This window comes from Plecotus auritus, assembly GCF_963455305.1.
Source record: "Plecotus auritus genome assembly, chromosome: 5".
NCBI classification, from domain to species: Eukaryota; Metazoa; Chordata; class Mammalia; order Chiroptera; family Vespertilionidae; genus Plecotus; species Plecotus auritus.
Genome location: NC_137776.1, coordinates 131,109,910 through 131,135,669, shown reverse-complemented (window position 1 = coordinate 131,135,669; position 25,760 = coordinate 131,109,910). Strand labels below are relative to the sequence as shown.

At 36.8% G+C, this 25,760-nt stretch overlaps 1 protein-coding gene across 28 annotated transcripts in view; it reads right to left on the bottom strand.

Moving 5' to 3' along the window:
* The window catches only part of PTPRD (protein tyrosine phosphatase receptor type D), a 2,215,209-nt gene that overhangs the window by 1,460,913 nt on the left and 728,536 nt on the right, over nucleotides 1-25,760 (bottom strand). The window contains exon 1 of one of the 28 annotated variants that reach the window (XM_080668859.1): nucleotides 24,293-24,391. The exons of the other annotated variants lie outside the window; for them this stretch is intronic. The gene's annotated coding sequence lies outside the window, so the exon portion shown is untranslated. Of the gene's footprint in view, nucleotides 1-24,292; nucleotides 24,392-25,760 lie in introns of those variants that run through there. 28 annotated transcript variants of the gene reach the window in all.

Below are 25,760 nucleotides of genomic sequence, written 5' to 3'. Positions count from 1 at the left end.
TTTTTCAAAGTCAATGATGACAAAGGTCCTTCCAACATATGTTATTTTCAAAATAAAAACAAACACATTTAAAAAATAGATGCTGAGAGAGTCTGCTAAATGCTAATGGATTAAGTAGAAGAATAATGTATGGTAAATTGAAATTAAAAATTAAGGATTTTATATAGAAAGCCATTATAGAATAATCAAATGATTTATTTAATAGGGTGCAAATGGAGATCATTAGAATTGGAAAGTCTTAAGGATACTGACATTGCCCACAATTCTCTAAAGGCATAAAGGTAGAAAGGAACACTGAAAAGCCAGGACCAAAGGCCTCCAAGAATAAAGAGAAGCACCTTTAAATTAGTGAGTACATGACTTCAAAGAATGATACACTGGATTTTGTAGACTGTACTGCAAATGAGGAAGAGTCACGTAAGTGCTGTCAGTTCAATATTCCATAAACTCACGAGAACCAAGAAAAAGTCAACTGATATTGAGGTCAAATTCTTAGGAAAATAAGCAGTTTTAGAAAGGAGGAAGGAAGGAAGGGAGGGAAGGAGGGAGGGAGGGAGGGAGGGAGGGAGGGAGGGAGGGAGGGAGGGAGGGAAAAGAAAGGAAAGGAAAAGAAAGGAAAGGAAAGGAAAGGAAAGGAAAGGAAAGGAAAGGAAAGGAAAGGAAAGGAAAGGAAAGGAAAGGAAAGGAAAGGAAAGGAAAGGAAAGGAAAGGGGAAAGGGAAAGGGAAAGGGAAAAGGAAAAGGAAAAGGAAAAGGAAAAGGAAAAGGAAAGGAGGAAGGGCATTAGATGAAGTCAATGCTTAGATAAAAGAAAGTGTTTTAGTATATGTATAAAGTAATTAGGGAGAGAATAACATCAAGAGATAAAAATACAAAAAAAAAAATTTAGAGCTGTAACCAAAGGATGAAGCTAAGAACTAATCTAAGTTGAGTTGTACCTATGAAAGAGACAGTTTACTAGTAGATGAAGGGCTTTCACTTTGAACATTGATATTCACAACAACAAAAAGAAAAAAAAAGATTTAGAAAAATAAACAAACAGAAAAAGGGCAGGATTAAACCTGCTTTAAAGTAGAAAGATAAACCTCATGTAGTCTGCAAATATTTTTTCTCAACAGTCCCTAAAGGGACCAGCCACTAGAAATTTCTAAATTTCCTAAATTACACCATATATACATCTATAATAATAAAAGTGTAATATTCTTATTAGACTGGATGTTCTTCTGGACATCTTTCCAGGATGAAGCCAGGGCTGCAGCTGCTGGATTGAGGCAGCTGCTGCGGCTGCGAGGGAAGGATCCAGGCATCACCTCAGCTGCGAAGGCCTACTCTTGCACGGATTTCGTGCCTCAGGACTCTACTATATATATAATTTAATTACAGGAAAGTTTTCTGTGAAAATAAGCAGAATAAAATTTTAAAAGTAAAATACATTTGGAAAGTCCTGCATAATGCACCCCTTTGGATTATCTTAATGCCCATTTGTGCTATAAAATGTCTTATACATCTCCCAGTTGAAAGAAAAAAAGAATTCACTTAATTTAGTTTTATTTTACATTTCCCAAACATCTACTAACTTGAAGCCATTTGGAAAAAAAGGAAGTAGAGTGACTTTGAATTGCATATTCTTTGAGAGAAAATGCTACCAGCAAAGCATCACTTGGTCAAATTATTTTCAAAACACCTTGAAATGATTTATAACTATAAAATATAGACCTGTAAAGTAAGAATGCATGATCTGAAACCAGATGGATAAAGGAAGAACCACTACCACCACCTATATGTAGAACACGAGTTCCTAAAATGCAGATACCACTTGATCTTTGTAGCTCAGGCTAGTATATAGTACTAGTAAATACTCAATACATGTATTTTGACTGACAGAATGGTACTTCATTGATATTAGGTATTTAATTATAGTTTGCCTAGTTTATGAAATGTTGAAAAGGCCATGGATATATTTTAAAGACCATGCTCACTATTTAAGTTGTCATCCACACGATACATGTAGCAATCAGTTTAAGCTTGCAAACAACAGTACCTCAAAAATTTAATGAGCATTTCTTAAGAGATGTGCAATTTATGCTGCTAGTGTAAGGAGATAAATAATTAGGAGCCCTTTTTGACAACTGTTAAAGCATAATCTCTCGGTCCTATACTAAGAGTTTAGAATGCATTTAAATAAGAAAGACTTATAAATGAAAGAGCCACTTGACTTTTTTTTTTTCATTTGAGAAAGAATAAAGAATCAGACACTTAAAAATCATCTTCTATCAAGAATAAATATTAACCACTTCCATTATCTAGCAACTCTGAATTTTAGAGGTCTTTTTAGTAACAAATAGAAGTAGGGATTTTTTTTTAAATGGTAAATTCCCAGAATACATTCATAGAAAGGAAAGGCTTTCATACACTAAGTCCTCTCTGCTGAAGCTACCCACTTTAAGCTAGCCCTCTTTTCTCTATGCTGCAGCAAGTCTAAGCAAGCTGAAGATGATTAAAAAAGTCTCTTCAAAATACCAAAGAAATGAAAATATTTGAACTTCAAAGGAATTTTCCTTTTGTCAAAGGCTTCCATAATATAATCTATTCTGATTTTAAAATCATGCTAATCTCACTGTGGCTCTTGTATACCCATTTGGCTGTTAATTTAAAATAACCTGTAGAAAGTCAAATTTCTCAAAGTAAATAAAGAAGGCATGCATGTGGTTTTTGGAGAGCAAGTCAACAAAACTTACGTTGAATTTTAGAAAGTGCTTTCATTTGGAATTCTGAGGATCCAGTTCCATTTTATTGACTGTTGAATCAAAAGTCATTTTAAGTTTACACTTTTAACAATTCCACTTTTCAGAGGAAACATTTCAACTTACTAATTGTTAAAGGTTAAACTCACCAAACAGAGATAAACTAATTAACTGACTCTGAAGAAATTGGCTGGACCATTGCATGACTTAATATAGGCATTTCCATCAGAATACATTTTCGTACAAAAATCAAGCATTTAGTACTCTCAATTAAAAGAGCATAATGATAAGAACTACAGTTTATGTTTTAGTTTAAATAAGAATAGAGTCAATCTGGGTAATTTTTAAAATATAGAAACACAGAACAATAAATTGATGGATATTGAGGTAGGAAAAACAACAACAGTCTTTGGAATATTTGTGGAATATAATGAACATAAACTGATGAACAAAAACAGATCCAGAGACAGAGAAGCATCGGATCAGACTGTCAAACCTCAGAGGGAAGGCAGGGGAGGGTGGGAGGAAGGTAGAGATCAACCAATGGACTTGTATGCACGCATATAAGCCTAACCAATGGACACAGACACTAGGGGGGTGAAGGCATGAGCGGGGGTGTGGGGGGGGGGCAATGAGGGGATAAGGACACATATGTAATGCCTTAATCAATCAATCAAACAAACAAACAAACCCAGTCTGTTTGCTCTTTAGAATCTGAAGTCAACTCACTACATCATATAAGGTATTAATTTGCTTCTCAGCCATGTAACCCAAACTTAGTGTCTGGGCTTCAGCAGTGAAAAGCTTCTTATTCTATTATTTGGACCATCTCTGCTTAATTATACCTCTTTTCTATGACTTAGAGATCACTTATATTTATTTGTATGTTTAGGGACTTTTTTGTGTATTGGAGGGGATGGGGAGAGGGGGGGAGAGAGAGAGAGAGAGAGAGAGAGAGAGAGAGAGAGAGAGAGAGAGAGAGAGAGAGAGAGAGAGAGAGAGAGAGAGGCTTCCATTCTTTCAACCCAGGTATGTACCCTTATAGGCAATTGAACCAGCAGCATCCTTTCTAAGTACAGAACGACACTCAACCCACTGTCATGTAGGGTGTATTTTTTATATAAACTCTTTATTTGGTGACTCAAAATAGAATTTTTAATCATCTTCATTTTATCCACATTTTACATATGCATTTGAAATATTTACCACATAAAATAAATTGATAATTATTATAATTTACGTTGCTGTCCTAAAGGTTAAATGATACATACGCACAAGTTGTGTTTTAAAAATTGTAATGCTAATATCTATATTTGTAACATATTGTATAGTTTATATAGTGCCATTATGTAACATTTAAATTGACAAAGACTTTGCTGTTAAGGATGAGTATCCCCACTTTAATGAAGAATAAATACCATAGTAGTTTGGAGCATAGGCTCCAGGGCCAAGCTTACCTAGTTCTGCTGTTTACTCTATAACCTCGAGCAAAAGTCTCAGCATCTCTAAACCCCAGGGGAATGATAAAAACCTTACAATGCTCATTTAGGACTGGAAGAGATCATGCATAAAGTGCTTAGCCCAGTGTTCTTCCCTCAAAAATTGTACAATAGCATCTCATTAGTAGTATTCATTGTTAATAAAGGGTGGGCACGGCTGGCGTGGCTCAGTGGTTGAACATCGACCTGTGAACCAGGAGGTCAAGGTTTGATTCCCAGTCAGGGCACATGCCTGGGTTGCGGGCTCGATCCCTAGTGGGGGGCATGCAGAAGGCAGCTGATCAGTGATTCTCGATCATCATTGATGTTTCTCTCTTTCTCTTCCTTTCCCTTCCTCTCGGCAATCAATAAAAATATAGTTAAAAAATAAATAAAGGGTTGGACCATTAAATGACTTACTAGGAAACAACAGTGACAAAACAGGGACAGCAGAGTTAGTACAGAGTGAACAGAATTTAAACTCAAGAGTCTGACTTGACAGATTTTGTTCTCTACCAGCTCATTTAAGTGGAAATCAAGTTAAGTGTAGAAATTTGCTATTTGGAGAAACACTTTCAGATTAGTTTTCACAAAATAAAAAGGTGTAATTTGAATATTTAAAACCAGTTTCATCTATTATAAATCAGGGATCATAAAGGTTGAGATTTCTTAGAGTACACTCGTATGCATTCATTATTTGTGCTACAAAAGCTATTCATCAGTGAAAACGAGATACTAACTTTTTCAGCTTAAAAAGCAATTTCGTTAAAATGGTACCTAATTATTCAAAAAGGAAGAATGACCTTTCCAGTGTGTATTTATCAACCTCTTGCTTATGAATATCAATGCTTCTCTTGAACTAAAAAAAAAGGGGGGGGCTCTCTTATTGAATGAAAACTAGAGCACCATCATCAATGGACTTCTGTAAGGAAAAATATAAAGAAGGACAAAGTAGGAAAAATGCACACACAAAAAACACACACCTTAAAGTGAACCAAATTAATATATTCACTCAATAAATAGTGGAGTAACTTGCACAGAAGTAACTCTTACAGGGAACTGTGATCCTTACCCTAAGAGAGGTTCACAATACAACAATGGTCATTAGGTGCAAAAAGATCACAGTGGAACAGATTAAAATGAGAAGGGGATACATTTATAGAGCCAAAGGACGATAGGATGTATTTGAAAAGTTACTAAAGTTTTGAAGCAAGCTGGTGGTGTTATAGCAGACATACTGTACACATACATGCCCTATTCCCTGACCTCTTCTTGCTAACACATCCCTACTTTTATTCAGATAAGGTCTGAAAATCCTGATTTTAAAGGACAAGTGACCAGAATACTCAGATTTAGTTAATAAAAAAATATGAGAGGTATGCTGGGAAGCTTGTGTAAATATCTCAGAGAAAAGGAAAAAAATTGTGTGAGTAAATAGATTCTCTGCTCTGACTTCCTGCTAGGGGAACCAATACTGGCAACCATTTAACTTTATATCAACTCCTGTTTAAGCCACTCTTAATCAGATTCTAATCTTATGCTTGTAATTGTTCACAACTATCTCATACTTTATAACTGTTACAAATGAAAGGTAATAGAGATTAAAGATTGATTGAAGATGGATATGAAACTGTCATATTCTTAATGTGTCTGACCAAGAAGACTGCCATTCCAATATCAGAAACAGGAAATCAGAAGGGAGCATGGTGACTCTGATGTTGCATATACATTTGAGGCTGTAATGTAATATTCAGACAGTTGGAAATTATGAAATACATATCAAGATGCAGATAAACAATGGAGGTATTTATGTAGAATCAACATGTTTGAAATATAAAACTGTGAAAGTAAACAGAATGGAGAGGCAAAAGAAGGCCAAGGGCCTTGGTAATGTTCACCATTGGAAGGATACATTTTCAGCTAAAGAGCTAAAAAATAGATTTGACAATGGAAAATGGATGCTAAATTAGCAAGTGTAGTTATATTTGTGGAGATCAAATCATCAGGAATCGTTTGTCAACAGACACACCATTCACTCAGTCTTTAAGAAACCAATGGGAACAAACAGTGGCGCTAAGGATTGCTGACAAAGAATTCCCAAAGACCTAGTACACTAGCGAGAAAGGTCATGTTCTCCCTTAAATCTAGAGCATCTTCTATTTCTTGTTTACTTTCACTTCCAACTACCACCTCAGCTACTAAAGGTCCCACTTATTTTTCAGCTATTACTTTAGAAATCTTACTCTTAAATTGATCCCTTTGTATTACATGATTATACTATATTTATAGTACACTAGAGGCCCGGTGCACGAGATTTGTGCACTCGGGGGGAGAAGGGGTCCCTCAGCCCGGTCTGCGCCCTCTCACAGTCCGGGAGCCCTCAGGGATGTCCAGCTTAGGCCCACTCCCCTAAGCCAGCAGTCAGACATCTTTAGCACTGCTATGGAGGCGGGAGAGGCTCCTGCCACCGCTGCTCTGCTTGCCAGCCTTGAGCCTGCCTTCTGGCTGAGCGGTGCTCCCCCTGTGGTTGCGCACTTACCACCAGGGGACAGTTCCTGCATTGAGTGTCTGCTCCCCGGTGGTCAGTGCGCATCATAGCGACTGGTCATTCCGCTGTTCAGTCAATTTGCATATTAGCCTTTTATTATATAGGATTAGTATAAGGCTATTTGTCTTTCAATGGATATATGAGTTTCCTAGTGAAGCAGCTAGCCTTGTTCACCACTGTACTCCTGAATAAAATGAGTGGTTTTGTAACTTTGTAGTGACCACCATGCCACCTCTTCAACTTGTCTGTCTAGATTGGGCTGGAATAGTTTACAACCCTGAGATGGAGGAGCATGGGACTGTGCAGACAGATGATATTTTGAAGCAAAATAAATCACTTTATAATCTTGGATATTCTACTTACTAGATTTTGGCTTTAGGTAAGCTGCACAAGTATTTTAACCCCCTCTTAATATTCTATTAAAATAGAGATGATACTAGGATTCTAAGATGGCTACAGAGTAGGTGGAAGCTATACCCACCTGTTTGGACCCCAAACCAGATTTACAGCTAAATTATAGAGCACTCAACCTGAATAACCAACTGAAGGCTTGCTGAACTGAAGTATAATAACCAAAGATTTACAGAAGAAGCCTCATAAAGACTGGGAAGAAGGATGGAGGCACAGAAAGGGATAGCTCTGCACTCAGCTGTGGAGGCTAAGAAGCCAGCTGGAAGGCTATCATGGTTGCAAAACTCACCCCCCCTCCCCCCCCCCCCCCCCCCCCCCCGCCAGGAGCATGAGGTCTCACCCTACCCCGGGATCCCCAACCCAAAGCAACAAAGATGGGAAGAGGAGCCTGCATAGCATCTGGTGGTGAAAATCAGTGGGGATTCAGTTCACCTGGGAGACCCAGGCCACGCTGAGAAGTTAACCCAAAAGTGAGCTCAGGAAAGAAGTTCTGTAAGGCTGTTTATGATTCTTGGGTTTACCTTTGACCTCTATGTGAGTTAAACTGATACTAATTAGCATAACAAAGACTGAGAACTGAACTAAATGGTCCTTCCTTCAAGAGGACCCAACTGACCTAAGGTTGGTGAATACATAAGAAAGACCCAGTTAATGCTGCAAAATTAAAAACAAAAACAAACAAACAAACAAAAAAAACCCAAAACACAAACTGACATTGGAATCATAGCTTGCAGAAGGAATTGAACAAAAATAAGAATTCTCCATTGGGGGGTGGAGGGAAAGGAGGTAACTTTAAAGGGATAAAAGGAGGGAGGTTTTATAGGATGATAGAACTGTTTGTATCCTGACTGTGGTGGTGATTACATGAGTCTATACATGTGTCAAAAGGTATAGCACTGTAAATCAAAATAAGACAGTTAATTTTATCGAATAATAATTTTTAAGAATGAAATAAAAATAAGAGATGATATTAGATCACTCCTGTATTCTCCTGAATTATGTCTTAAAAACTATATATATATATATATATATATATATATATATATATATATATATATATGACTGTGTGTGTGTGTGTGTGTGTGTATATAAAATAGCTGGCCTAGTTACCCTTGGAACACAATAAATGGTAGGTAAACTATGGTCAAAAGGGATAAGTAGAAGCTCATGCTTAACTTAAATATCCTTATGTTGCCTCTTGAGATAGCACTTCTAATATAGAATTCATTTCAGAGGATGGTCTTTGTAAAAACATCATTACATCTTATAAAAATAATTAAAATGTTTGTTTCCTTGGCCAGTCTGAAAGAACTTGACAAATTTCAGGTTTTATGATAAAAAAAAATTGTTAAAAAATCTAAAACAATAAATTTAAATTTAAGAAATTGACTTTCATAAGGACTTGTTCATGGATATTGCCACATTACAAGGAACAAAATTCATCTTTTATTGGAAACATTTTCATCAGAATCAACCACTTTCCAGATTTAATAAATAGCCTTATGATTTACTGCAAATGTGCTTCCTAATGCATCATAATTGCTAAAGTGCTTTGGTACATTTATATAAATCTCACTACTTAAACAACATAATATATTCCTCTGAACATATTTAAAGGAATATTTTCCCAAAAGTGCCTTACTAACTAAAAAGAAAAGGAAAGAAAAGGCCTTTTGAATATTCAGAAGCAGCTAAATACATTGTTTAATTTTTCTAGAATGTTTCATCCCAAGATATCACAGGTGGCTAAACCACTATCAGTATTGACACAGCTTGTAAGGTGCATACCTATTTCCAGGTGAACTGGAAAAGAAACCTGCAACAATAAGAGGAGAAGCTCTATTATCCTATGCATGAAATAATAATCACTATTTAGATGAGAAAAGTCATAAGATAGTAATGGTAATAAAAGTTAAACTTTGTTTTCTCTTAGTGGGACAATTAATGGGAAATAAGATTATTTAACTGCAGACCATTAGTTTATATGAATAACTGCTATTTTAGAAGACTTAATCAGGAAGCTGTAAATAAGCAAATTACCAGCTGTCAAAAAAATTAACACTATCAAATTAAATGAGCTTCCCCAGGGAAGCTCACATTGCTTTTGCCTGAAGGCCAGCTCAAAAATGAATCATGAGGGAGACAAGCCATAGAAATAAAAAATAATTTAAATTAATTCTCTCTGTGTAGACAAACTTTAAAAAGAAACCTTAGCACTCATTTCTAAATTTTACAAAAAGAAAGCAACTGCAATGATGGCTGACTACTGTAGGCCAGATCAAGTATTCCTTAATGAACTCCAATTTCTTGCCTTTTAAATTAACATAAATATGAATATATAATATCAAATCAGGTATTACACATGGCTATCCCATAGGTCAGGTTAAAAAATGACTTTCAACATGAACAGTGCTTGATAAAAGCAACCTGTGATTTATATGTTTTCAATTAACTGGAAGTCAACTGTTTAATGCTAGGTTGGCTAACTACTCAAAAAAATTAATTGATTTGAGAGGCCAAACCTACAAGGTATATATATTTTCTCATCCTGTCAAGTTTATTTGCCAACTGTTTACTCAGATGTGTCCCTAACAAAACTGAAAGTAAATTATTGAGAATAGTTAATTTTGTTTTTGCTTAATCACATTACAATATTTTAGTCCACTCATTATGCACAGAAAGTTAAATTAATTTTAGTAAGTGGTAAGGGGACCTTCTGTGAAGATTATGGGGAGGAAATTGTCCATATATAAAGGTGTCTTGAAAGCACACAAGTTGCTGTATCAATGTCAAAATGTCCAGGGTTCTACCTGAAGGTGAAACTAATTTAAAGTTAGCCATTGGAGGCAGAAAAAGACAAATTTTGTATTATCTCACTTATATGTGAAAAGAAAAGATCTGAAAAGAAACACACACACACACACACACACACACACAATTTCAGAAACAGAGTAGGCTGTTGGGTCGGGTGGGAGAAATGGGAAGATTTTGGCCAAAGGGTACAAACTCAGTTATAAAATGAATAAGTTCTAGGGGTCTAATGTACAGCATGATGACTTTAAGGAAGAGTATCTCTTAATTGTTTCCAAGACTAAAAAGATGATTATGTGTGAAGACAGGGGTGTTAAATAACCCTATTGTGATAACCATTTTGTATATGGTATCAAATCATTACTTTGTACACTTTAAATGTACACAATGTTATAAAACTGGGAAAAAATTAAAACAAATTAGAAAAAAAACTAAAGTTAGCCATCGGTGTCTCAGGAAAATCAGTAACGCTGTGTCTACCATTGTGGAGCTAGTTAACAAGATATAAGAGAAGGATAACCTATCATCTTCTGAATCTTACGGGTGTCTTGGGTATGGAGTTAAAATTTTGACCTCCGAAAGGACTTTCTTTCATCTAATTACAAGGGCACACCTTGAGGAAAAGAGTTAATATGTTACATTTAACTGTTTATCTCACAATGTCCTATTAGTTTGTCCTGGGATTCTGCTTGACTAACCTCCCCCTTAGCTGTGAATCTCATCTAGCTACCCCCCAAATCTCAAGAAGTAGTAAATGACAAAGATTTTTTTTAAAGAATATATGTTTTTAATGGAGAGTTATACTGATAAAGTGTCATTTGAGACCTAAAAACACAAGTCTTTAAATGGTGGGATGTCCAGTATCATGGTAGATAGTGTACACTGTTCTAAATCCCCCAGGACACATGGCACAGCTGTGAACATGTACCATCAGCCCAGACTAAAGCTTGGCCAAAGAGCTCAGCCCTCTTATCAGGTGCACATTTAAGCCATGACTTTCACCTGCTCATTTTCCAAGCTGGTAAGTAAGGCAAGTCAGAAAATCCTAGATGCTTTATGTTCCCTCTTAAATACAGTAGCTCTAGGAACATTATTTACTCATATAAGTAATATTGATGTTGTCAATCTCTTTCTCTCTCTCTCTCTCTCTCTCTCTCTCTCTCTCTCTCTCTCTCTCTCTCTCACACACACACACACACACACACACACACACACACACACACACACACACATTATGTAGACTTGTAGACAGGGAGGGAGGGAAGGAGAGAGCGAAAAAGACCATATTTTGGAAGACAATATTGTAATTGTGATTGCCTTTAAAGCAATAACTACACACATTATTATTCCAGAAATGAAAACACAAATAGCTGGTAGGTGTGTCTTTTGGTTATTTGCTTGTAATAATTGACAAAGATATATTATAGTACAGCATGCTCATTAAACTGCGAAGAGCTTCACCATCACTTACCTGATTTCTCATTGCAGTCCTAAGACAGTGTCAGACATTCTTGAACGGGTAACACACAGCTGAACAATGCAATTCCACACAGAGATCAGGGAGCTTTCTGGGCTTGGGGAGGCTAGAAGAGCTGCTGGTAGGGGCCATCTGGACACATTCTCTGCCTCTCCCTGCTCTTCGTGTTTTCCCCCCAATGTGACAAGTAACTTCACTGCTGCCGATTTTGGCTGGAGAATCAGGAGACACGAGATCTCTATAGCTATTTCTCATGGTGTCAAGTCCTCCAGAAGAGAGATGAAGCCCCAAGTGAATGTTAGACTAAGGTTCAACAAGAATTGCATTTTTCAGATTCTATGTGATTCTACCCCTTAGCTTAAGGATTTAGTCCTAATGATCACCGATTTCTGATACATGTATATATTGCTGTTATGGATGTTGTACTTTCTTCTCTGTTTATAGTTTTTAAAACCTATTTTAATTAACTCACAAGTGTAATTTAACTTCATTGTGTGAGTAGTATTCATGAGTGTAGATGGGGTGGGTGAAGAGGGGTGTCTTCACACGTGTGTGTTTCCCCTTAGCCATTCACTGTCTATCTGAACCAGCCATCCAGACCAAGGCTTTTATTTGCTGTGAGTTTTCTTTATTACTGCTTCAGTTTCATCAGTTGTTATCAGTCTATTCAGTTTTTCTGATTCTTCCTGTTTGGTATTGGAAGATTGTATTTTTCTAGGAATTTGTCCATTTCATCCATGTTGTCCAGCTTGTTGGCATATAGTCATTCATAGTGTTTTCTTACAATCATTTTTATTTCTATGGTGTCAGTTGTTAATTTACCTCTTTTGTTTCTGATTTTATTTATTTGGGTCCTCTCTCTGTGTTTCTTGATGAGTCTGGCTAATGGTTCATCAAAGAACCAGCTCTTGGTTTCACTAATCTTTTGTATTGTTTTTTTAGTCTCTGTGTCATCTATTTCCACTTTGATCTTTATTAATCCCTTCTTTCTACTTACTCTGGGCTTTTCTTGTTCTCTAATTCATTATGTTGTAGGTTTAGATAGTTTATTAAATTTTATTCTTGTTTTTTGAGGTAGGCCTATGATGCTATGAACTTCCCTCTCAGGACTGCTTTCCCTGTGTCCCATAGATTTGGGGTTGTTGTGTGTTCATTTTCATTTGTTTCCAGGAATTTTTTGATGTCTTCCTTGATCTCATTGGTAACCCACTCATTGTTTAATAACATGCTATTTAGCTTCTATGTGTTTGAATGATTGAGTGTTTTTACTGTAGTTGATTTCTAATTTCATGTCATTGTAGTCCGAGAAGATGCTTAATATGATTTCAATCTTCTTGAACGTTTAGAGACTTATTTTGTGTCCTAACATGTGATCTCTCTTTGAGAATGTCCCATGTGCACTGAGAAGGAATATATCCTAAGAATACCAAAACATAATCAGAAAGACTATATGCACCCCTATGTTCACAGCAGTGCTATTTATAATAGCTAACATCTGGAAACAACCCAAGTGCCCATCAGTAGATGAGTGGATTAAAAAAAAAAAAAAAAAAAGATGTGGTACATTTACACCATGGAATACTATGCAGCTGTAAAAAAGAAGGATCTCTCACCCTTTGAGACAGCATGGAGGGACCTGGAGAGTATTACGGTAAGTGGAATAAGCCAATCAGAGAAAGACAAGTATCACATGATCTCACTCATATGTGGAATCTAATGAACAAAATAAACAGATGAACAAAATAGATCCAGAGACATAGAAGCATGGAACAGACTGAAGAATCTCAGAAGGATGGCAGGGGTGGGTGCAGTGGGTGGGGAAAGATTAACCAAAAAACTTATATGCATATATGCACAACCCATGAACACAGGTGTTGTGAAGAGCTGGCAGGGGTGGGGGGGCAGGTGTGAAATAGGTGGGGTCAATGGAGAGAAATGGGGACATCTGTAGTACTTTCAACAATAAAGATACATTTAAAAAAAGAAATTAGTCAAGAATTTAAAAAAACACCTTTCTCATAGTAACTCAACTTCTCAGGAATCCATAAACTACGTAATTTAGTGTTTCTAATTATTGATGACTTAAATGGTTAGCCTTTGAAAGGGAGATAACCTCGAAATGTATTTGATCATGCTTTTATATACATATTAGTTCTATTTTCAGATGCAATAGAATGTTATAATTGATAGTTTTTTATAATATAATGTTTACATAAATATAAATTTATTTAAAAATATAATTTGCATATTTATTAGGATTACTATTTTTAATATATCTGAGACAAGTCAATAAATAGTATTGACATATTTTATTGCTAATGCATTGTTATGTTTAAAGGGATGAGCAGTAGTGGGAAAGAAAATTTTAAAACATTTTGCATTAATATATGGCATAGCTCATTATGTTTACAGGCACACAAAAATATTATGTAGCATATTGTATTAAAAATTAGAGAAGATCAAATTGGAGTTAACATTTTCTATACCACATATGTCTATAAACTGGTAGCATTTATTTACATAAGAATATAGTGCTATTCATTTTCATAATTCTTATAGCTAATCTAAAAAAAACAATTTTTTGATGTCTACTAATCTATGAATAGTTGACCGATGCTAACTAAAAGAAAGAAAACAAGTCCACATTTATCCAGTGGATATTATACATTTACAATAAAGTGTGTAATAAATATACAAAACTACAAATGCTGTGAAATTTGCCTTGCTCTGCTAAAAAAAAAAAATCAAATTTATTCTGGTTTAATGTGACTATGTAATGATCACAGAGAAAATCTCTAAAATATGATTTGTAAACTGTGTGACAGAAATACATGAGTTTTAATATATAGAGGGCAATGTAGTGGTTGGTGTGTTAGCTCTTTTTTGACAATAAATTAACCACCACATTTGTCTGATATGTTTTTAATATGTGCAATAATATTATAGGAGGTACTGAGTTAACAACTGTATATTTCAGTTACATGCTACAATCATAATTTTCTTTCCTTTTTTCCCCCTTTTCTTTCATTCTTTTTCCTGGCATACCACAGACATAGAAATTAAATTTCAACTCTAGAAATGTACATTACCTTATTGTAATTATTAGTATTATCATTATCATTTTGAAGATAGCCATTGTTTTGAAAGCTATTCTATTATCAGGTATTTGTTACTATTTCCATTACTTTTATGAAAATTATGAGTATCTAAAAGAAAAGTAATAATTAATAGAACTCATATTCATTCAGCAAATATTTACTGAGTGCCTGTAATAAACTCTGTTCATTTTGCATAGTTATTAAAATACAGCATTTGATTAATAGTCCCAAATGGCATCAATTAGGAACCTCCAAGATGTTTTCTTAAACTTCAATTTATAACTCCTGGCATTATAATGTAAAAATAAAATTCAGTTTTACACTTTCATTTCACCTCTTCATTGAAAAGCTTTGGGAATATTTCTGTGGCTTTTTTAAATTCACAGTGAAAAAATAAAAATAATCAAAGTTTAAAAAATAAGGTTCATGACTACTGATAGGGACTATATCTCTTCATTCCTTCTTATAGGAGAGAAAGGGGGAAAAAGAAAGTATTGTTTGGAACAGTGTTAACTGATACTGTTCTCTAGTACTGCGTTACGGAGGCATGCTTTCCTATAGCTAAAATGATAGAGATTCATGAATCTTCCCACAATCCCTTGACAAACAGAACCTTTCCAATGAAGAGAAGGTGAGGCCATGCAAGAGAAACACAGAGATATAAAGTACATCATTCTTTAGGCTTCCCCAGAGGACCAGCAGGGATTTAGTACCATAGTATCTGTGCTGTGGGGAAAGGAGAAAACCCAGACCTGCCATGTTAACTGTTGACACAGACCACCAGGACTTCACCAATCAGAGTGAAGGCTTGGAATTTTGCCCCTAGTTTGTCTCATTACCAGTCCAGTGAAATTCCTAAACCATTCTATGTTGATTCTATCAGTTCACAAGTATGCATTTGGAAAAGATAACTGAGGAACCAGCAAAAATATTTCACTAGCCCACTGGTTTTAAAAGTAAGTGCTATTTTGGCAAAAAAAAAAAAAAAAAGAGGAACCAATTAAAAGCCACGGGGCCCTTTCTATAAAAAAATAATAATAAAATTCAGTATTAGTTCTCTGGGAAAGCCAATGATTGGTGTAGCCATCCAAGATTTTAAAAACATAGAATGGAGATTTCTATTCCATCTTCATTTAAATTTCTAGTTCAGTCAGTGCAGAAATGGAGAGATCTTGAAGAAGGATAATGGGTTAGCATATGTTTAATTAATTAACAATGCAAATTACACTTAGAGTTCCAGATGCCGTTTCCTTCCTTGGGCCAAAACTATAGCCTCTGATCATAGTACACTGTATATAGTATTAATCTAATGAATACTTTGTATTTCTCCAACCTAGAAAACACTATGATATGTTTTTTTCTGGTAGTAAGAGTGCAATTTTACTACCTTCCTTGATGGTTATACTTGCCTTTCAATGCTATATCACAAAATATTAGCTGAGATCCTTAGTTATATATTCAGTCCAGAGGACATAAACTGTTCTATTACTTTATGACAACATATTCCCAGGACCAAGGTTGCCAGGAGAAGGTATTCAGATATTTCAGTATAATACTCATATGTTAGTACAAAATGCTAGTTGTTGCAATTTTAGTGGTTTCTGGGGATCCAGTGATCTTAGCCCTGGCAAGGTAGTACATTTCGAAGTGAAGAACACTTGTGCCCCCTTCCATTAGCTAAGAGGCACAACACATTTTTTTTTATTATTTGATGCAATAAATAGCATATTTAGTTATTCTCCTCTGGCCCACTAATCGGTTGCCTGAAAGGGTGCAGCTTTTGATAAGACTCAAGACAAAATAAGGCTTGCTGATTTGCGCCAGTGGCAGCACAAGAATCTCTGCTGCTGAGCAGATATAATGGTGTACACGGTATCTTTGGCACATTAAGATATTCAGTATGTAGAATGAGCAATCCCCCAAATGAGAATCGCAGTGAAGACCAATGGAATTTAGAACAAATACATGCCTTCTTCAGCATGTAACCCATCTTTGACAAACAGCTTTTAACATACACTAGAATTTGATCAAGTCTATCTAACCATAAGACAACAACTGGCCCTAGAATCTGAAAAAGTCTGACTACCTAACCTAAGACAGTAAGTGGCCCTATAAACTTACTGAACTAGGTTACCTGACCTACTTTACTCTGACCTCATTTAAAAAATGACAACAGCCAACACAATAGCTCTTTGGTATGAATAAACCAAAATTACACCTTTTTTTGTTGTTGTTGTCAGGCACAAAATTTTAGTAATTAGTTTACGTGTGCCATGAGATGAAAATTGCTGGCATAGGGGATATCCTATATAATAAAGAGGTAATATGCAAATTGACCATCACTCCAACACACAAGATGGCCGCCCATGTGGTCAAAGATGGCTGCCCCCATGTAGACACAAAATGGCCACCACAAGATGGCCAGCAGGGGAGGGCATTTGGGGGGGACCCAGGCCTGCAGGGGAGAGCAGTTGGGGTGACCAGGCCTGCAGGGGAGGGCAGTTAGGGGTGACCATGCCTGCACGGGAGAGCAGTTAGGGGCAAGCAGGCTGGCAGGGGAGCAGTTAGGCATCAATCAGGCTGGCAGGGGAGTGGTTAGGGGTGATCAGGCTGGCAGGCAGAAGCAGTTAGGGGCAATCAGGAAGGCAGGCAGGCAAGCAATTGGGAGCCAGCAGTCCTGGATTGTGAGAGGGATGTCCGACTGACCGTTTAGGCCCGATCCCCTGGTGGGATCGGGCCTAAACAGCCAGTCAGACATCCCTCATGGGGTCCCAGATTGAGAGGGTGCAGGCTGGGCTGAGGGACACCCTCCCCACCACCCACCTGTGCACGAATTTCATGCACCGGGCCTCTAGTAGATAAAATAAGATACTTTATACAATTATATACATATTTATATAGTCATATATATTTTTAATCATGAATGAAATAAAAGAATTTTGAGATGATTTGTGCTTCAAATAATTTTTAATTAGAAGACTTTAATATAATCTGTACTTCTTTAAGCCAACACACCTGTGGTTATTTGCTTGAAGTAACTTTAAATGGCATTAACTCAAAACACAAAATCTCAAAGTCTAAAATCAGGTGAAATGGAACACTTTTTCTTTGAATGGAAAGAAACAAAGCAGCAAAAATCTAGTAGGGTGCTCTGTAGAAACAATGAAGCATTATTCATTTCACTTCATTTCATCCTTCTGAGGTGACAAAAAGGAACTGAATCCATGTTTAGATTGACAGCTATTAACCAAAGCTGATAACTCAACTGGAAAGGGAATGGGACAGGAAGGGAAGAGAAGGAGATTTAGAAACAAAAAAGAGAGACTAGGCATAAATATTAATTCTAAAAGGAGTTTGGTTGTTACAATATGTACTCCCATTATGAAGGAAAGTGTTTTCATGTAACATATCAACTAAAAGCTAACAAACTACTCAAAAAATATGTTTTGAATAGAGAATCCAGATATCGACCCAAACCAATATGCGCAATTAATATTTGACAAAGGAGGCATGAGCATACAATGGAGTCAAGACAGTCTCTTCAATAAATGGTGTTGGAAAAATTGGACAGATACATGCAAAAAAATGAAACTAGATCACCAACTTACACCATACACAAAAATAAACTCAAAATGGATACAGGACTTAAATATAAGACGGGAAACCATAAAAATACTAGAGGAATCCACAGGCAGCAAAATCTCAGACATATGCCAAAAGAACTTTTTCACTGATACTGCCCCTAAGGCAATGGAAGCCAAAGAGAAAATAAACAAATGCGACTACATCAAAATAAAAAGCTTTTGCACAGCAAAAGAAACCATCAACAAAACAACAAGAAACCCCACTGTATGGGAGAACATATTTGCAAATGTTATCACTGATAAAGGTTTAATCTCCAACATCTACAGGCAGCTTATACAACTTAATAAAAGGAAGATAAATGATCCAATAAAAAAATGGGCAACGGACCTAAATAGAATCTTTTCGAAAGAAGACAGAAAGAAGGCCAAGAGACACATGAAAACATGCTCAAAGTCACTAATTATCCGAGAGATGCAAATCAAAACGACAATGCAATACCATCTCACACCTGTCAGAATGGCTATCATCAACAAATCAACAAACGACAAGTGTTGGTGAGGATGCGGAGAAAAAGGAACCCTCATGCACTGCTGGTGGGAATGCAGACTGGTGCAGCCACTGTGGAGAACAGTATGGAGTTTCCTCAAAAAACTGAAAATGGAACTCCCATTTGACCCAGTAATCCCACTCCTAGGAATATATCCTAAGAAACTAGAAACACCAATCAGAAAGGATATATGCACCCCTATGTTCATAACAGCACAATTTACAATAGCTAAGATTTGGAAACAGCCTAAGTGCCCATCAGCAGATGACTGGATCAGAAAACTATGGTACATCTACACAATGGAATACTATGCTGCCATAAAAAAGAAGGAATTACTACCATTTGTAGGCACTTGGATGGAATTAGAGAACATTATGCTAAGTGAAATAAGCCAGTCAATGAAAGAAAAATACCACATGATCTCACTTATTTGGGGATAATGAAAAACATTATAAACTGATGAACATAAAGATAGATACAGAGGCAGTAAAGCATCAAACAGACTGTCAAATTATAGCGGTAAGGTTAGGGAGAGGTTGGGGAAATAAGAGATCAACTGAAGGACTTATATGCATGCATATAAGAGTAACCAACAGATGCAAAACATTGGGGGGTGATGGCATGTATGGGAGTGGGGTGGGGGGGCAATGGTAAGATATGTACACATATAATACCTTAATAAAAAAAATATGTTTTCCTATCATTGCCATATCTAGAGCAATGTTCTTTAAGGTGGTAGAGAAAGCCTATGGTATGTTACTGTCCAAAACAACAACAATGATATGAAGTTTAAAGTGTCATGTAAATTCTAGTGTCACATGTACGTAACAGTCCATAAACTCTTGTCTGGAAAGAAAAAATAAAATTGACCTATTTAAATATTTTATTGGATTCTTATTCTATATTTTTTAGCATGTTTCATACTGAACAAATTCTATTAGAACAGTAGTACTTACGAAATCCTGTAAATAACGTAACTTATATGGGTAATGTACATGAAACTGTTTAAATGATAGTGCATGTGATCAAAGTTATTCAGAGGTCACTACACTGTCCTGTAGGAGGTTAGCCAACTTTGGCCAGTGAGCCAAATGTTGTCTAACACCTGTTGCTGTTGTTGTTTTTGATAAACTTTTACTGGAACACAGACCTGCCTGCATATTGTCTGTGAATGACCTTGCACTATGATGGGAGAGGAAAGTTGTTGCAACAGAAACCTTATGGCTTGCAAAGCCTAATTATTTTTCCTCTCTGGCCATTTACAGAAAACATTTACCATTCTTTTGAGGAAAAAAAGATAACAATTCCTGTCAAAGTTGTTTGTTGACAAGGAGAGAATCTTAACATCTCTGGGGACATGGCTCCAGAATTTATTAAGAGTGGTTACACCTTGGAATTTTCTCAGCTAACAGCAAAGGGTGCCAGTGTATCACTTTTTAAAAAAAAACCATAAATGCTAAGTACACTTTATATCTGTTTCCTCAAATTAGGTCTTTTCTCCATTGCTAAGGAAAGTGACTGACCTTGGCAAAGGTATTTACACTCTTTCCAGGGGTCCTCAAACTACGGCCTGCGGGCCACATGCGGCCTGCCGAGGACATTTATCCAGCCCACCGGGTGCCGCTGTCTGTCCTGCTTAGCAGCCGACTAGTCCCGGGCCCGCAGTGCGCATAGGAATTTGTTCATAGTTTTTTTTTTAACTATAGTCCGGCCCTCCAACGGTCTGAGGGACAGTGAACTGGCCCCCTGTTTAAAAAGTTTGAGGACCCCTGCGAGTCTAAGCCTTGGTTTACTTACATTAAACACACACACACACACACACACACACACACACACACACACACACACACTAAAATAAGGACCATAATACCTTACATGATTCTGTAAGTGCTTTGCCTGAATTTGTTCCAAATTTGTCAAGTGAGCACTCAGTAACTGGTAATTGCTTCTTTTCCTGCATATTTTGACAGAATTTATGTCATACAGGGTTGACTCTATAAAGTAACAGCAATACACAAGCATTTATTGATCTTTGAATATGTACATATGTATGTATATACATTTACTAGCATGTGTGTTTGTTTTACAGATTATATATCTAAAGGAGCAACAAAAATAAAGTAACATTAAAATGAGAGTAGAAATATAAATAAAGGTATGGGTAGATTGTGGCTGATGTTTGACAAGTGTTAATCGATGGATGAAATTTAATCAGGATTTTGGCCACTGATCTCATTGTTAGACTGTGACAACTAGGCTCAATGTGTGGGTTTAAGAACCCAGTAGAAAAGAATTTCATGATTCTTACTGAATTTCATGATTTAATTAGAAACATAAAACTAGATGTCTTTGAATATCAGTGTTCTAGTGCTGTATGCTTCAGTTTAACCATGTTCCTTTGACCTTTAAAGATTTAGAATTTTGTCCATTGGAATCAATGTTCTTAGTGGAAGGACCATGGAAATCTATCTTTATAGTCCTAATAACTAGCCAAGTGCCTAGAAAATATTAGTTATTAACAAGTATTTACACAATAAATAAAAAATAAGATAAGTTGATATTACTATATGGTAACTGGAAAGAATAGCTGAGAGTGAACAAAATGAATCCCTTATAACTACTACAAATTACTAGAATTGATAGTTATATTCTATTACATTTTTATCTAAATATTTTAAAACTTTAAATATTTTAAATCTAAAATTTATCTTTGAAGTTTAAATGTTATATACAAAACAAATAAATCTCAGTAACTAGAATTTACTCATAATACAAGTTGCTGGTGGAAAAATCCAGAATTTTTAGAACACTGAAGACCTGTTCTTGAGGTAAGTGCTTGCAATGTTCCAGATGAAAAAGAAGAAAATGTTTAATACTTTGTGAGATTTAAATTTATAATTTTTTAAAAACATATAAAATAAATGGAACCCAGCTTATTATCATAGAAAATCTATAATGCAGGTATTAAATTATAGCTGGAATAATACATCTTAATATAGCTACATGTTATTAAATTTAAGTATAGTTTGTAATAAAGCATTAAAATATTGTATCTTCCCATTATAACTATAAATGGTGATCCTCTTTACCACAGTTCAGTATTTTCAAAGAGGAAACACAAAGTAAAAAACCCTTGTCCACAAGAAAACTCAATGGTGGACCCATGTCAAATGTGGAGACAAGGACCAGTGGGGAAAGAGGTAGACTTTCTGATCTACTGAGGGTGCCCCTCATGGCACATTACAGAATCTCATAGCATATGTGAAGTGAGCGTTAAATTTAAATTAAATTTGAGTGTTTCCACACCCAAAGACTTCTAATATGGCTGAAGGATCCAAATAGGAGGGTCCTTCTATCAGTGGTGCTAGGCAAAATGCTGTCCTGTTTTCTACAGCATGTTTGACTGAGTCACACTTGAGTAATGAACTTGAGGTAGAAAGACAGAATCTATGAATGCTTTGCAGGAAGTCCACAGCCAGAGAACATGAAGTCAATTAGATCAAAGAAAAGCTAGAGTCCTACGCAAAGACAAGGGATGTCAAAAAACCAATATTATGGACTGGCTGGTTATGCAGAGCTGGCAATGGCTAGCAGAAGGCTGCAATTAAATAAGTAACTAGGCTACCAACTGTAGAACTACTTTCAGTTCCACATCTGCAGGGGTAGAACGTCTCATATTTTTAGGGCAAGGGAGGGAGAGGCAGAAGCCACAGTCTGATACTTTTCAGTACCGGAGACACGGCAGGACAAAGGCTCGCAGGAAACTAATCTACTTGTGTCTTGAGGAAGACTAATTCCTGGTGTTACCAAAATTACATAGTGAGGGGCAAAAAATATACCTTTCTATTTTTAATATTTGCTACTTGGAAATTAACTTAGTGTTACAGAGATGATGATATAACCCCCCCCCCCCACCACCACCCAAGACAAGATATTTAGTTTCTCAATTTAAAAACACTTTGTTCTCACCCAAATCATCCCCAGATTGATGACCGTTACACCTGTGCATGAAACACTGCTGAGAAGGTGTCCAACAGCTTTTACAACCAGAATGCTCAGTGTCTTCCACAATGCTCCCAACTTGCACCAAGTTGATCCAAAGTTTAAGGTAAGAAATCAGACGCTAGGTAAGTAGGAGGATGTTACAGAAAATGAATGACTGTTTTCTCCTGAAACTTCATCTTTATAGAAATTAAGCCCTTAAAACTACACTATTTTTGTTTTGTTTTGTTTTTGCTAACAGGTCAATGAAGGTTTTTTTTTTGTTTGTTTGTTTGTTTTAGCAAAATTATCTGGACATGTAGCATAAAGAAGTCTTAAAACATGTTATGCAGAAGAGTTACCAGGGGAGCTTACAGATTTCTGGATTCCATGTCAAAGGGTTCTGACTTTGTAGTTTAAGGATAAAACTTGGAAACTTATTTTTAAACAAACCACCTACCTCATTACTCTGCCAAACCCAAAGTAAACCAGAGTAAAGGAAACATGAAACTGAGAGGGCAGGCACTGTTTGGGCAGTAGAAATGGGTTATGGAAGGTCGGAGGAAGGAGAGTTTCCTTTAGATTGACTGAACACTGCCAAAACCATCTTGAAGGAAACCGTGTTTTGTACCCACAGGAGAATTAAAGGGAGTGGGAGATTATGATAAAGCTTTTATCTTGGGCAAAACGATGGAGCCACAGTGCTGTGATGTGTGAAACTAGCAGAGAGGTTATCATGCCATAAAGTATAAAATCCCCCAAGTATGCCAGAAAAAATAACATTCAGATAGTCAAGTAATTAGGTACTTCATCTAAAGAGTTTTAGTTTTAAAATATTAAGTTTCTCCCCCAAGTTACCTTTAACTTGGCTCGTAAACATAAAGGCCAAAATCGAAATGCAATCCTAAATGTCCTTTCCGAGTAAACTCAAGCCCTATTTCTCTCTGTCCCATGCATGATTAAAAAGAAATAAATGAAGTGACCACACTGCATTTGACTCTCTACCCCAGAAGTGATTACTTTGTCATTTTCAAGGTTGTGGGACACATATGCCATCCCCAACAAATTACTAATGTGCTCTCTGATATTTTGCAAATAAATACAATGTATTTTTACTTCTAAGTACCATCTGCAGGACTTCAAGCATATAAAATATTTTGATGCTTCAGGAGATTTTATGTAATGGATGCTCTCTTTTTCAAAGAATGCTCCAAATGACTGATTATGAAATATTTTTTTTGCCCATTTTCTAACATTAACTCTTGAAAATAAGATCCCCATTCTCTGACCCCAATATGGGCAGTCAACCTCACTCTTCACCAGTGCCCCTCTGTATCACTTGCCCCAAATCCCTGCCACTTTATAGTAAAACAAAACCAAACCCACAGGTTATTTATGTAACGAAATAGGACCTTCACCCACAAGTATTTGGCTATTTCTCCGTTACCGGAAAAAGCAGACACACATCAGGCTTTTCTCACACAGCTGCTAGGTACTCTGTGACCACCACTCTCCCCTCCTTCCTGTTGTGGACAGAGCCCACCAACAAGTCCAGAGCTTCTTGCAGGGCTGCTGCCGTGAACGGGGAACCCTCCTCATCATCCCGGACTTACCAGAACCATCTGGTGCTTGGGAAGTTATCTCAGAGCATTAAAGGGAGAGCTTGTAGGGCTGGCTGTAGAGCTGAGGCCTCAGGCTGAGAAATGAAACCGCTTTGCCTTTTCACCGAACCAGCTGAGACACCTGTCTGTAGGTGATGCACATCACACTTCTTAAAAGAGGCAGCTCCACGTGAGGAAGCTACATCCGCTAGAGCGGCCCCCAGCAAGAAGTGCCAGAAAACAAAAACCTCACAAGGGTAGCAACAGCCCACGTGATTCACAATCAGCACTGAGGACTTCTCTCATATGGAAGAACTTGTGAACAAGTCAGAGGAGCTGGGAAGCCAAATTGAGAGCAGTGGAAGGTGGAGAAAACTTTAAAAGGGCCTCAGCAAAGCTACATCCTGATTCAGAGTCTTCACTCTATTTTCAGACTGATCTACGCTAACCTGGCGAGTTAACCCATGGATTTTACATTTCGGTTTTCAGAAGCAATAGCTGCAGAGAACAAAGATTCTTCATTGCCTTTTCTCTTGTGTTCACTTATACCCGTGGTCGGCAAACCGCAGGTCGTGAGCCACGTGCGGCTCTTTGGCCCCTTGAGTGTGGCTCTTCCACAAAATACCACGGCCTGGGTGAGTCTATTTTGAAGAAGTGGCATTAGAAGAAGTTTAAGTTTAAAAAATGTGGCTCTCAAAAGAAATTTCAATTGTTGTACTGTTGATATTTGGCTCTGATGACTAATGAGTTTGCCGACCACTGACTTATACCATCGCATTTAGCATCCATAGCCAATCAACTCCATACATGGCTTGAGTTGTAAATAAATATAGAGACGTAGGACTGAAGCATCCATTTTATATGAAAACTGCTGTTGGAAATTTTAACCCTGCTATTTGGCTCCTGTAAATGCTTGCTTGCTTAAATAATAAGGAAAATAAGACTACTCCCACTTCAGAGAGACCATTAAACCTTCCCCAGACAAAATTATCAGTGCTGGCACCAAGCCAGGCCTTTGGTTGAGGTCTCAAGGCCCAGCACATAAGGGCTCTTTAAGAACTTGCAAAAGGGGCCAGAAACACCCCACATTTGGGAGACAAAGAAGGTAAAAACATATAAATACGGAAAATTCCTGCATGTTGGGGCCCAGAATTTGAGAGACATTTTCCTCTAGACCCACACATAATAAATGTAACTCCATCTCTCTAAGTATTGCTTGGTTCTTCTCTGGTTTTCCATAACAGGACCACTAGATCATATACTCCCAGAGGGCCAGACATGCATTTCAAAAGTAGAATCCAAATTATATTACACTAGAGGCCCGGTGCACAAAATTCATGCACAGAGGGGGGATTCCCTCAACTCAGTCTGCACCCTCTCCAATCGGGCACCCCTTGCGGGATGTCTGACTGCCATTTTAGGCCTGATCCCAAGGATCAGGCCTAAATCGGCAGTCAGACATACATCTCACAATCTGGGA